General features: G+C 39.8%; 2 long non-coding RNA genes across 3 annotated transcripts in view; both read left to right on the top strand.

Annotated features, from left to right (window-relative positions):
• The window catches only part of LOC127706078 (uncharacterized), a 208768-nt gene that overhangs the window by 74983 nt on the left and 118944 nt on the right, over window positions 1-14841 (top strand). The gene's annotated exons all lie outside the window — the stretch shown is intronic.
• LOC127706081 (uncharacterized) overlaps window positions 1-14841 on the top strand; it is a 112933-nt gene that overhangs the window by 19053 nt on the left and 79039 nt on the right. The window contains exon 3 of one of the 2 annotated variants that reach the window (XR_007984202.1): window positions 11971-12498. The exons of the other annotated variant lie outside the window; for it this stretch is intronic. This is a non-coding gene — a long non-coding RNA (uncharacterized LOC127706081). Of the gene's footprint in view, window positions 1-11970; window positions 12499-14841 lie in introns of those variants that run through there. 2 annotated transcript variants of the gene reach the window in all.

Raw genomic sequence — 14841 nt, 5'->3', positions numbered from 1 at the left:
TTAAAGAGCTCTAATTAAGAGCTCATGGTCCTTGTTATTGGTATTTATATATGCAACCGACTTTAAATAAAGATTACTTTGCTATACTTTACTTAAATGACTATGAGACAAACTTTTCATATAGTCAAGACATATTGTCTCATTGGCACTCATACCCCATCTTCTTTATATATCTATATACAAACTGTATATTATTTCAAACAAAGCTGTCCAGTCTTTTGTTTTTTTTATGGTCATGATCATGGATTAAAAAAATATGAGTAAATATACTTAAAAGTTTATAGGCGGATCCAGAGGGGGGGGGGGGGGGGCTTGGGTCAGTCAGTGGGCCCCCCTTATAAAAAGTTCTGGATCCGAAACTGAAAATCACTTTGGTTGCCTATATGAAAGGAGCAATAATGCTTACCATGTGCAAAGATTTAATATTGACCTGACAATTAAACAATGACTGAGAGTATACAACAGTACAACATGGTACATTTTTGTAAAAAATATACATGACTATATCAAGCAATGACAATGTAAATTATATAATAAAATCTAGGGTATTATTCACTTACATTCTGCCAACACTTAAAGTAGGAACTATTTCTATGTTTCGTCATGACTGTGAGGTAAACAATTTCTGAGGAGGTGTTTGATTAGCATATCAATAGAACAAACAACAAGGCCTAAAAAAAATATCTGTGTTTCCGGTAACATCATTTTGAAAAATAGGGTCGGTAGGTCGGATTTTTTTTTTTTTTTTTTTTTTTTTTTTTTTTTACATTTTAAACGAAATCCGGAAAATTATCATGGTTTTTCCAAGTCCGGGTCCGTAATTAGTTTCTAATACCGGAAGTTTCTTGGTTTTTAACCTATTTGGAATACCTTTTGACATAAATAAAATGTTTTACTGGCTTTCTGTGCCAGTAGAAGCAAGTTAGATAAATAATTATGTCGATTAATAGAAGCCTGTGTCAAAAACAGGGTCGGTTGATACCATTTTTTTTGAAGATCCAATAAAAAAATTAGGGTCGGGGCTAAAAAAACAGGGTCGGTCGGGTTACCGGAAACACAGATTTTTTTTTTTTGGGCCCAATGTCAACATGCAACTGCAAACTCGTTATTTTGTTGATTGATTTTATTTTTGTCATTCAATATCGAGTAGTAGAACTTTATACACAATTTGTTATGGATAATATGTCAAAAAATAGAATAGTTTATCTTTTTTATTTCATTTTCTTAAAAAAAGTTGAAATCGCAAGTATCTTGCGATTTCGTTTCAATAATTTTCAATAGCACAACTTTTTGGTCGTCTGGTTACAATAGTTTTTACAGTGCGATTATTATTGTCATATAGATAGATCGCAAGATCATGTTATGAAATATTATGTGGCAGACTTACGTGTCATTCTGATATATACGATCCGCTAAATCAACCTTTTTGTAAAAACACAAAACTCGGTCTTTCCCTCATAAACATGGCGGTTGCATTATAGTAAGGAGTTGTTTCTCCTTACTGGTTAAAAAATAGCTAACGGAAGTCGAAGAGAATCTCTCTATTACGTCACGCAACACGGGGAATACTACAGCATGCTGTAGAATGTGGACTGGTTCTTCCTATACAAACTAACGGCACTACATCCGCCCCATTCCTGTAGAACCAGACACATTCTCAAACTATAAAAGAAACTCAAAAACAAAATAAAATAAACGTTGTAAACACGTTGGTGTCAATTAGCTTGGTAACTTGAACGATCCTTGTGCAAGTCATACAATAACGCAATAAATTGATGTATATATTTACACATATGAATGTCAACACCTTCTTGGTAGCAATTAGATATGTACAAAATCTAAGGATGTCCGGCGGAACCAACTAACAGGGCCTAGGGCCCCAGATAGCTGACTCTGGTTTCGGCTTTGGCATACCATACAATTTTAGGGCGTTGTCATTGGTTATCCAGTTCAAAATGTTTAGTGGGACATAACGCCTCTCACTTACTGCTATCGCAACCTCTCTAAGATTCCATGGATGGTTTACTGCACAACAGGACCATGGCGATAGAAACGGAGCATCTGTTTCAAGTACCAGCTGTTGAGGCAAGATTCGTGATATCGCATCTGTGTTGTATGTAGCTCTTGCATCTTTCAAAAACTTGCCAGTGATCCCAAATACTACATTAGGAAGGCGTTGCCACTGTCTCAACTCCTCAACACCTCCGTCGAAACAATGGCGGTGGTACTTCAAGTTGGCGAAGCCCCCGCGGATTATAGTAAGCACACGGGCTGCTGCCTCTCCACTTCCCCCATCGCGACAATGCAGTATGACTGGCATTTGTCGGCGCAGTGCAATTTCCAACATTTGTATAAGTGCCTGCTCTTGGCATTCCCTCATTCGCTTCTTGCACTGTTCTGGGGTATTGCATCTTCTGCAGTCACAGCGGGTGGTAAAATCAAGTCCAATCTCACCAACATCAACACATTTGTAACTTCCCAGTAGGTACTCAAGATCTTCTAGTTGCTTTGTCGTGACTCCCTTTGCAGCAATATGCGGGTGAATCCCAAAGGATACGTAAACAGAGTGATCGACTCCAACTTGTACAGCCCAGTCATTCCAGTGGTTGGGAAAAACATAGTTTGCGACCCCATAGTAAAAAGAGTTGTTGTTCTCTGCTGGGGAGATTTCAGAACTCATATGTAGAAATGTTTTAAAATGAAGCCGCATCAACACCAAATCCAAATGAAAATGGCTATCCACGAATAAAAATGGCTCTGATGGTGATGGTACCGGGACTAAAATGAGACTGCCCTCATATGTAAGGTAGCCTCCGGGTGTCATCAGGGACTGCTGTTGTGCTGGGCCCACTCGACGTAGTAGACTCGCCATGATCTCCCAATTTGTAAGGCTAATGACGTGGTTTGGAGGGTTGGCGGTGATGTAAGATAGCCGATCAAGGCTATAGTTCTGGGCGTAGTACACCAAGAGTTGCTGTTCCTGATTATTGAATCCACTGTTTGCATTTTCATACAACCTCCTGTCAATGACATATTGCAGGAGACTATCAAGATCGTAACAATCAAACCAGGACTTGACTCGATGGAGACAGGCGGTTACCATTTGGCACCATAGGTGTAGATGCTCTTCGTCAAAGAGACATCCGAGTCTATGTTCCTAGGCGTGCCGTAGAGCCAAGGACGACGCCTGTACTTCCTGCTAGCTACATTCCCAGCATGCAGTTGAGCCAGACCAAAACAATGGCAGATGTGTCTTCATCATATGCCCACGCGTCTTTTCCCTGGACATCAGTCCACATACAGGACACTTACGCAACCGACTCTTAGATGGCACTATGGCTGTGCAGTCTTCTGATTGGCCTTCAATTGTCTCACCTGCTCCTGGTTCATCATGATAGGAGGAACTCATTGGTAACATACCTGTTGCCATATTGCTGTATCCTTCAGCAGGGCCTAGGGCTCCAGGAGAAGCATCAGCAGTTGCATCACTGTCATCCGGACCAACTTCGTCGAGTACTATTAGGTCCGCCACGTCAAGATCGGTACAGTCTGATTTAGTCTCATGCCACTCGCTGTGCGGACTTAGTGACAAGACATCCTGGTCTGAACAAGACCCCTCTTCCATCCTGGAATGAGAGGAAATCAAAACATAACATGATTAGAAGCACAATTAGCGAAAATGATGCACATATATTATTAAGTAAGAACATGCAAAAATAAATATATACATATATACATTTGAAATTATCCCACACAATACCTATTCTGTTTGGTACCGTAGTGGGCATCTGATTGGTCTACTATACCTAGATGTGTACTCAGAAGACGGAAAGGCCGAGGGCCTCGTCTCGTCATCTGTGCTGCTGAGTTTGGCATTTACAATGTCCCCACTGTAACCTTTATCCGAACTTAAAATTTCCCCCAGGTCTAAAGTTGGAGGTTCATCAATGCTATTAGCATCTAAAGCGGTAACTGTATCACACTGGGGCCCCTGTTCCAGTTCTTGTGTCAAAGGAGTATGGGTATAGGACGGGTCACCTAATGACTGGGGTAAAACAACGCTATCAAAAGTGGACTGATTTGAGTCGAACATGCCCTGAACATTAAAGTCAACACCATATAGGGTATTGTATCATCAAGATCATCCCAGCTCTCATCCATTTCACTTTCAGCTTGGAATAACGCATGCCTAAGTCTTTTGATCCAAGTCGGGATATCCCTATCGTTGCAAAGTTTCAACTTGTCATGGTGCACTACTGAGTCTCCTTTTCTTCCTCGGATAGTGTACAATGGGGGTCGACTAGACACGACAAGAAACGGTCCACACCATGGTGATTTCAGCTTCCTGCTCTGCCCGACTTTTGTAGTTGAGTCTGCCTTGTACACCAAATGGCCTGGTTGATATTTATGTTCAACAACTCTGAGGTCATAATCCTGCTTTTGTCTTAGCTGCGAGGTGTGAAGACTGTGCCTTGCAAATTCGTGAATCTTTTGCACCCTACCGACTAAATGTTGTACCCAAACGTTAGGGGTCATTCTGTTCTGACCGTATTGTGGTATGCCGAGGAGAAGATGAACAGGTTGGATAGTCTCTCTGCCCAACATCATTTGATTCGGCGTAAATCCAGTTTGCCTATTCACCATTGAGTGCATTGCCATAGACAAGAAAGGCAAGTCTCTGTCCCAGTAACGACAATTTTTCTCAATAAAACATCTAATCATGGCCAATTCAATGGTATTGTACCTCTCTACCTGGCCATTTGATGACGGATGATACGGGGTTGTTCTGGTTTTGGCAATTTCCAAGGCATCACATAGTGTTTTAAATAAGTCACTGTCGAAGTTTCGTCCTTGGTCAGTGTGGATTTCCAAGGGACACCCAAATGTCACCACGAAATGCACAATAAATTTCTCAGCAATCAACTTTGCAGTCTGTTCAGGTAACGCTGCCATCTCTACCCATTTTGTGAACTGATCCACCATCATCAAGACATAATTATTGCCGCTATTACTTGTATTAAAAGGTCCGAGAATATCAAGATGTACTCTCTCCATCGGATACCCAGCGTGGAACTGCCAAAGTGGTGCTCTAGGTTGCACATGCGCCTTTTTATTTAGACTACAGGTGGCGTAAGTACTAACATAATCGTCACAATCTTTGCGCATGTTATACCACAGGAAAGCCTGCTTCAACTTATCGAGCGTTTTTTTCTGACCCAAATGTCCTGATGTTTTAGTGTCATGACAATTTTTAAGCACCTCTCCTTTTAACTCTGATGGAACAACTAAGCAAAGGCCTTGGCGTGCTGGACAACCTATGAATTTGTAGTATAGAACATTGTTAAACATGACAAAGCAAGGTCTACACAACCAAAGCGACCTGGTTGCCCTACTTTGCAAACGTAGTTCAGCCTGTGTTGGCTCGACGTCAAATCAGGGTCTTCTTGCTGAAATATCTTTAACTGTTCAGATGGGTATTCAGGTGCCCAGTTGCTACATGGGTCGCCATCAGTATATGGTAAAGTATCGTCTAAATTTGGTGATGGATCTGAGTGACAATCCTTTGCCAGAGCCGGGGGCTCTTGGTCAGTGGACATGTCCTTGTCATTTTCAGCGATTACTAAAACAGTGCGTATTGATGCTATCACTGACTTAGTAGCCAATGGAATCACATCGTCTACATCATTTCCGAATCTGCTCCACTGTTCGGCAATATTTGCAACCATGACATGGCAGTGTTGTGGGATCAAGTCCGGCCCGATAGCAGTCACATTCAGGAACATCGTCTGGGATGCGACTAAGACCATCAGCGTTACAATGCTTCTTTCCTGGACGATGTATGATCTCCATGTCGAATGATGACAATTCTTCCAACCATCGCGCTAGTTGCCCTTCAATATGCTTGAAACGCATCAGCCATACCAAACTGTTATGATCAGTGCGTAAAATAAAACGTCTACCAAGCAAATAGTGACGGAAATGCCGACAAAACTTAACAACGGCCAGTAACTCTTTCCGTGTTGTACAATAACGACGATGAGGCTTCAAGAGGACATGGCTTGAAAAGCATATAACCCTTTCTTCGCCATTTTGTAATTGTGATAAAACTGCACCTATGGTGGTGTCAGATGCATCGGTATCTAATATGAATTTATCATTGGCATTAGGATATGTCAGGCAAGGTGCACTTATTAACGCCGTTTTTGACTGTTGGAACGCCTTTTCGTGACACTGTTGCCATTCAACTTCTCCTGTTTGGTGGGCAAGGTCGTATAGACATGCAGTCATTTCTGCATAGTTGTGCAGGTGATCCCGGTGGTAATTGACAAACCCTAGGTATGACATGAGTTCTTTTTTTGACTTGGGAGTTTGACTTTTTCACTGCTTCTATCTTAGATGGAGAAACGAAGATGCCATTAGCACTCACCAGTTTTCCTAAAAATTCAACTTCGGGCTGAAACAGTTGGCACTTCTTCGGTTTCAGCTTCAGGGTATACTGTCTAAATCTTTCAAATGCAGCCCTCAAATTAATGAGACCATCCTCGAAGTTGCGACCGAGAACCACGACATCTTCAAGATAAACTAACACCTGTGTCCAAGTAAGTCCTCTTAAAACGAGTTGCATGGCCCGCTGAAATGTTGCTGGGGCGTTACAAAGGCCCATTCCCATTCTAGTGTGCTCGAACAACCCATATCTTGTAATGAACGCTGTTTTCTTTCGGCTTTCTGGCTCGAGCTCAATCTGATAATAGCCACTGGCAAGGTCCAATGTACAGAACGTGGTGGTGCCTTGAAGTGAGTCCAAGCAATACTCAATAATAGGAATAGGAAAACAATCTTTTATTGTTCTGTCATTTAAAGCTCTGTAGACTATGCACCAGCGCACGGTTCCATCTTTCTTTCTTACTAGCACTGGAGCGGAGGCCCATTCAGAAGATGATGGCTCAATAACACCTGCTTGTAACATCTTGTCAAGGTCGAGATCTTGGAATCCAAGAGGTGTTCTTCGCATCCGGTGTTTAACTGGAGCGTGGTCTTTTGTATCTATCTTATGCCTGACAGCTGTAAGGCAACCAAGATCTAGGTCGTGCTGTGCAAATACATCCTGGTATTCAATTAATAACTTCTTGAGTTTTAACTTATCTTCTTGACTAATCACATGCTTTATAGAACGTTCATACAGGTCTGTTAAATGTGATGGCAACGAAGACGATTCTTCTTGGCTTAAACCTGGTGCCGTGGGCACCTGGGTTTGTGTTTCTACGATACCACGACGGACATCTGGAGTTTGATTTTCATTTTCTTCCGAAGTCTCCTCCAGTATACTGTCAATCTCTTCCAAATGACCTATAGGTGTACCCTTTTTTATACGTATGTAACGATTTCCATCATATAAAATAGTCACAGGACAAGATTTACCTTTTCCGACAACATGCGAAACTAAAACTCCACTGGCAAGAGGGCATGGCTTCAAAATGAACTCTTGTTCAGATCCTCTGTGTGTATCAATGCTGAGGATCATTTTTGAATTCGGCGGGACTGTGATTGAACGCTAAATGCAGACTTGTTGAGTAGCACTATCATCAGATCCAGTAACAAATGATGCAGGTATAACTCTGTTGTTCACTGTAAGTGATGGAGTGCTGAGGTTTATGACTGCACCCAGCGTATCCAAGATATCTAGACCTAGAATGACATCGTCTGTAAGTTGTGCCTTGCACACGTCCCACCTTACTTCTAACCCATCTATATTCAGGAGTGTGTTCCTTATGATCTTGCCAATGACCAGTTGCTCCCCCAAACCACGTAGCGTCACTGTTTCGGGACATTATATATCCTCGGGTATTAATTTCTCGTTGACGAGTGTAATCATAGCTGCTGTATCAACAATCATGCTTGCATTTTGTTGAAACACTGTTCCCCTTACTGCCAAACTTTTCCCAATCGTACGTCTTGTAACAATATCAGACGAAGCCGTGGGCCTCTGTTCTGATTTGTCAGGTGGTATTTTCCATTGGCCATGTGATTTAAGAGTCGAGTGTTGGCCTACCGGCTCGACCCGTTGGCGTTTAACGACTCAGTTGTTGGAGTAGAGCTAGGATAAGCTCTGTCGCCAGGTGAAGGGGACCGTTGTTTAAAGTAGCCTGGATTTCTAGAGTTTGGTCGTGGTGATGGCGAACGTTGAAGTTGAGGACTAAATGACCTCTGTTGAGGACTATATGACCTTTGTTGAGGACTATATGAACTTTGTTGAGGACTATATGAACTTTGATTCGGAGGCGGTGTAGTTGATCGATACGCATTGTACTTAGGTGGTGTATATCTTTCAGGAGACCTACCGCGTGTATGTTGATCAGAAGAAAGCATCACCTCTGTCAATTTGGTCACAAGTTGAGTCAAGTTCCTTACTTCCTTTTCCAATGGACTATTAACAGTACTAGTACTTTCTTTGTCATGTGATTTACCAGCGCTATCAGCAAACGAGACCTGTCTGTGAGCAAAATTTGGACTTCTAGATCCATATATAGCCTTCTGATTTGCTATGAACGTTTTCATGAGTTTCAACGCCTTATTGATGGACTCCGGGTTCCTTTCTATGACGTGACGGGCAGCCTCCTTGTCCTTACAGCCTCTGATGAATGCCTCTGCCAATTTGATCAATGACAGAATTGTCACATTTATCATACCCATCCATTGCAATAAAATGGACCCGTTCAGCAAACTCCTCCAATGTTTCACTGTCTTGCTGCCTCACATACTGCAACTGGCGTCTTGCTGAGACAGGTTCGTCCTTTTTGCTGAAACGCTGTTTCAGTGCTTTCCTTAAAGCCTTATAGTCATCGTCGATGTTGACTTTTCTTGCATATTCTAAGGCCACATCAGCTAGACAGTCCAATAGTCGGCAAACTTTATTTCTATTTTCCCATTGTCTCCTTCCTGCTGATCTTTCAAACTGATAGATAAAGGCTTCCCAAGTAAGAAAACCTCTTCCTGTGAAACTTGCATTTTAGGAAGCTGAAGACTTCTACTCCTGTCTCTCGCCCCAGAGTTTTCCTGCCATCTGGAGTACTCCCTATCAAGAGAGGAGTCTGACGAAGAGCTGTGGCTTCTTTCCTTTTGCTTTTTTGTGCGTATCTTGACGACCTGCTAGTGTCAATTTGCATTGGTGACGGGCCTGTCGATGAGACTGCTGTCATCACAGGGGTCATAAACGCAGGCGGGGGTTGTTGTACCATTGATCCTTTATGAGGGTACAGAGCTGGTCTACTCTGTACTAAGGAAGCTGCATATGATTCGCTACTTACAGCTGGTGCAACGTGTAATGGTGTACTAACATGGATACCTTGAGCTACATAAGGCGTACCAATATAGGACGATGCAAAAGTAGCCGTTGCTGGAGTAGTATAATGTTGGGGTTTATATTCCGTGGATGCTCCATCTATGCCTTTGAATGGATGCTGTGTTACCATACCTGAGGTTGTCCCATGCAGAGCCGGGGGCCCTGGCAGGCTTCCCTTGTCACTCAGTAGTGGCAACGAACCTTGTATATGATAGAATTCCTGCTCACTACCAACACTTTCTAGCATGCCTTTACCCTGAGGCTGTTTAACCAACACTGTGTTGTGCAGAGCCGAGGGCCCTAACACATTACCTTTGGCACTTGATACTGGAATTGCACCTGCCTTGGATTCAGGCTGTGTAGTCTGATCAATTGACATAATTGGTGAGAGACCAAATTTTGCAGTAATGGAGTACTGGCAATATATGGACTAGTTTCAACTTTCTGTTTAACAGGAGAATCCATAGAGGGGAGCTTGACTTCCTTATTCCTCCTGTTAACCAAATTGCTTACACTTGATGCCATCTGCTGAAATGAACCTGGGTGTTCAAATGCTCTTAAATTGCACAGTACTTGCCTCGTCATTAGCAGCAGCCATTTTCTCCAGCCGTCTTCCCAAGGCATTAAACTTATCCGATGTTAATTCTTCTAAACGTTTACCGTTAGCATCAATCTTCTTGTCAATTCTCTGTTCTGACCGTTGCACTTGTTGGGATATTGCCCCGATGTTTTCTGAACTAGCTTTCATTGCTTCTTTTTGTTCGGCTTGAATATTCATCAAACCGTGGAAAATTTGTTCAATGCGATCCTCACTTTGTTTCACTCTGTTTTCAGTCTCAGCAGCTCTTATTGCATTTGCTTTTCTATCCGCCTGAAACTCTTGATATAGCTGCTCCAACGACATTTTGGTATTTTCAGTGTGTTCTGTTAGAGTATTATCAGCTATGTATTCTTTTGTTAATATCTCATCATGTGTCAACTCCTCTGTTTCAATGTTTTCCTTCTGAGTCAGTTCATTGTCATCCCCAATTCCTGCCATGTTGTCTTTATTTCAAATTACAATATTCTTAAATATTTCAAATTACAATATACTGCAACTCAAAACAGTATGACAATATGCACTGAGTAATTACTCAAGGCAAATAAATCTCAAAATCACAACTTTTATGTGTGACTCAAGACATAAACAATGCAAGTTTTCAATAAAAGCTACTTCTTTTACAATTTCAAAATGCAGGCAACAAAAAGGATAGAACTGGAACAGAGACTCAGCTAACACACTGTACTTTATTATACGGTGTATTATATGTTGTTCATAAATATTTATGAGTGTATATACCTTCTTTAATATTAAATATCAGTCTAAATTCAGTATAAAATAATGTACGAAACTAATTTACTGAAATCAAGACTGTTTCCGGTTTGCTTCTGCGCAATGGAGTATTGCAGACAAATGACTTCCGTGAAGAAGGACCTAATGGCGATTAAACGGAAGTTCCTAACCTTATCTGATAAAAAATATCAAATATGAAGATTTCATACGTGCTAAACTGTAAAAATTTGATGCAATTAAATCTACAATCAATCTGAAGTAAATTTATGGTAATGCGCACGTAGTGAATTTACAAATCGTGAAGCATCAAAAGTTTTTAAATCTGCAAAGGCGCCCTCGTGGAGTCCGCCTAACTTGCTAAAAAAATAATAGTTGGAAACTTCTTTGTCGACGACGCCAATATTGTGCCGATATGGTACAAATAAGTTAGGTGTATGTATTAAACAGAATACCTGTTCTAAACTGTCGATGTCTGATGAATATAATCAGTCTAGCAGACAGCATACAATATAAACGTGTTGAAAAATAGCTAACGGAAGTCGAAGAGAATCTCTCTATTACGTCACGCAACACAGGGAATACTACAGCATGCTGTAGAATGTGGACTGGTTCTTCCTATACAAACTAACGGCACCACACTATCTATACTGCTGAAATAACGAGGTCCAATTTGTTAGCCGGCATGACGTAAACACGACGAATCAAAGAATTCAACTTTATATATAATTTATGTAGAACAATGGTGTTTAAAAATTACACTATTCCAGGCCTTTTGACATGTTTGATAGTCTCTGTTAATTTATTCACAAGTTTATTTTGACGCAGAGATATTTAGAGTTTAAACATATGTCTTTTGTTCAGACCTTATGTTAACGTCTAGATGTCTTTCTTTAATTGTGTCTTTTAAACAATGGTCTCGTCAGGTTGGTGTAGAATTGACGTATACCCCACATCTTTTTTAAATCATACATAAATGAGTCAGGTTACTGGAAACTTATGATCAAACTTTTTTGAATGAAGTTTCAAATGAGGTGATCAGTATGTAGAAATCTTTGATTGGAAGCCAATAGTAACTTTGAGTAAACCTGGAAGTAGTTTCTTATCGACTTTTTAGATGTGTAATGTGGAAAGACCTTCAATTGTTCTCTGAACAATTGGTTTTTAATTAAGTATTTGTTTCTTTTATAAAAGATAAAAAAGTGTTTCATGAATCGTGAATGAAGTTCAAAATAAAACAGGTCTGACAAGTCTGCGAATTCGTATATATTTAAAACAGTTTTAAATGTTTTCTTTGCAGAATAATGGCAAGTAACTGGAGTGTTTGCGGGGTGTGTGATTATCGCCACATTACAAAACCATCAGTTGTCTGGTGTTCAGAGTGTGATGAAGGGCTCTGTGAAGAATGTAAAGACCATCATGGTATTTCAAAAGGATCAAGAAATCATCAAACCGTATCTATTGCAGAGTATCAGAAACTGCCAAACAAAGTATTAAAATTGGCACGTTCTTGTGCTAAGCACAATGAGAAATACGTGCTGTTCTGTAAAAAGCATGACTGTCCGTGCTGCAAGAAATGTGTAGTGGAATCACACATGGAATGTAAAGAATTGACCGATATCGATGATATAACACGAAACATCAAATCTTCAAATGCTTTTGCAGACATCGAACAGACCTTATCAGAAATTGCAGAGAATATTAAAAGACTTCGAATCAACCGGGAAGACAATTTGGCGTCAATCGGGAAAAAGAGTAGAGAAATTGAAAAAGAGGTTCTAGAAACTCGTGCTAGGATTAATCTTCATCTAGATAAACTACAGGATGCTGTATTGAAAGAATTAAAAACGAAGGAAGAAGAAGAAACTAACAAAATACGACGACAACTGAAGTCATTAATAAACAAGGAAAAAGAGATCGCAGAACACCAAACAAATATTGGCAATATAAAGCAGTACGCATCAGAGCTGCAAACATTCCTCGCTTTGAAACACATGGAAGAAGATGTCGTAGCAGAAGAACAGTACATTCAATCAATAGTCAAAAGTGATGGTGCGAATCAAATTTGCTTTTCGTGCAAGATTGATCCCTCCTTGCAAGGTTTGATATCCGCCATTCAGAAATTTGGAGATGTCGTGGTGACAGCAGATCCATGTAATATACCAATCCTGAAACAGAAGGATAAACAAGCTCAGATGATGGTAGCTGTAACATCTGTGACTATCGATAGCCTAACACCTACATTGCAACAGACACTTGATACACAGCTGTTTAGTGTCAGGGGATGTACGCTTCTGTCTGATTCCTGGATTTTGAGATCGGAGACTTCGGTCCTGTATTCGATGTGACATACATAGGAGATGATTCAGTTGCTGTGACATCTGGTTATAATAACTCCTTTCAAGTTAAATTATTTGACTTAAAAACAAGGAAAGTAAAGAAAACATTTGAATTGAATTCAGTAAACACTGGGGTAACATACAGTGAAGACAAGTTGATTTATTGTGCTGGAAAAGATGGAATAAAAATGATCAACCTCAATGATGAATCTATTGTTAACATTACTAAAACTGAAGTAACTGATTTTTCGTATGTTGCAACATTCAGAGACAATATTTTCTATACAGACTGTAAAGACGATAGTGTAACCTGTATTGATTTTCAAGGAAACATACGATGGGTATTCACAAATGAAAGTGTTCTTAAAGTACCTTTGGGTATATCTGTAGACGGAGATGGAAATGTGTACGTAGTAGGAGATAAAACGAACAATGTAGTTGTTATCTCTCCAAATGGCCAGCACTATAGACAGCTTCTAACTAGTGAGAATAGATTGAAGGAGCCAAAAGTAATACACGTTGATAGATCAACTTGTAAGATGTTAGTTGCAAATAGAACAGGAAAAACGTTCGTGTATAGTCTTAACTAATTTGATAACAACGTAGTGTAATTCAATGCTTTTTGGACAACAGAAAATGTTTACAATAGATAAATAAATATTCTTCGGAATATCTTAAAATAATTACCTTGTTTTATATTTGTGTATATAAAGTATATAGAAATTCATAATGTTTGGGACATAATATAAATGCATGAGTTTTGCAAATTGCTGGAGGCAGCACGGTGATCTAGAGTACAAAGCCCTGTTCCTTTGTCTTTGGTGGATAGTAAACTGTCTCATTAGCAATTGTACCCCATCTACTTGTTTTTATTTGAGGCGTTTACTAAGAGTGCTATGCTGATCATGGAATATCTATATTTTACTTGAATTCCTTTTTAGCTCCCACCTGGTCCAATGGGCCATGTGAGCTTTTCTTATCACTTGGCGTCCGTCGTACGTCGTCGTCGTCTTCCGTTAACTTTTACAAAAATCTTCGCCTCTGAAACTAATGGGCTAAATTTAACCAAACAATCATTACTGGGTATCTAGTTTAAAAAAATGTGTTCGATGACCCCGCTTGTCAACCAAGATGGCGGATATGGCTAAAAATAGAACATAGGGGTAAAATGCAAGTTTTGCGTATTATTTTTAAAACCGCTATGAAAAGAGAAAATCCTGACAGGGCTAAAATGGTCAGAATGTTAAGCTCTATACCTATTGTTCAATTACATCAAAACTGTCAGACGACTTCTTGTATGAGTTATTGCCCTTAGATGATGAATTTTACCATTTTTTAAAAATTTTTGCCTATTAACTCGAAAATTATAATGATAGAAACTTTGAATAGCAAAAATAATCAGCAAAACAAGAGCTACAAATAAGTCAACATGTCCGAAATCTTCAGTCGACTCCTCATTAGAGTGATTGCCTTATAAATAATGACGATTTTTACATTTGTTTTGCGCTTTTGCCTAATATCTTAAAAACTATATTAGATAGATAGGAACTTTAAATAGCAAAAATGATCAGCAAGACGAGATCTACAATTAAGTTTAGCATGACCGAAATTGTTAGTCGATCCTTATTGAAGGTATTGATTGCCCTTTAATGACGATTTTTTTTTACATTTTTGCCTATTATCTTGAAAACTATAATTATAGATAGATAGAAATTTTTGATAGCACAAATGATCAGCAAGACAAGATCCACAAATAACCTATAATTGCCGAAATCTTCAGTCGACTCATTATTGGAGCTATTGCCCTTTAATGATGATTTTTAACGTTTTTT

Source organism: Mytilus californianus, unplaced genomic scaffold (genome assembly GCF_021869535.1).
Source record: "Mytilus californianus isolate M0D057914Y unplaced genomic scaffold, xbMytCali1.0.p SCAF_6, whole genome shotgun sequence".
NCBI lineage: Eukaryota > Metazoa > Mollusca > Bivalvia > Mytilida > Mytilidae > Mytilus > Mytilus californianus.
The sequence above is the reverse complement of the archived record's forward strand: the minus strand, read 5'-3'. Positions and strand labels throughout refer to the sequence as shown.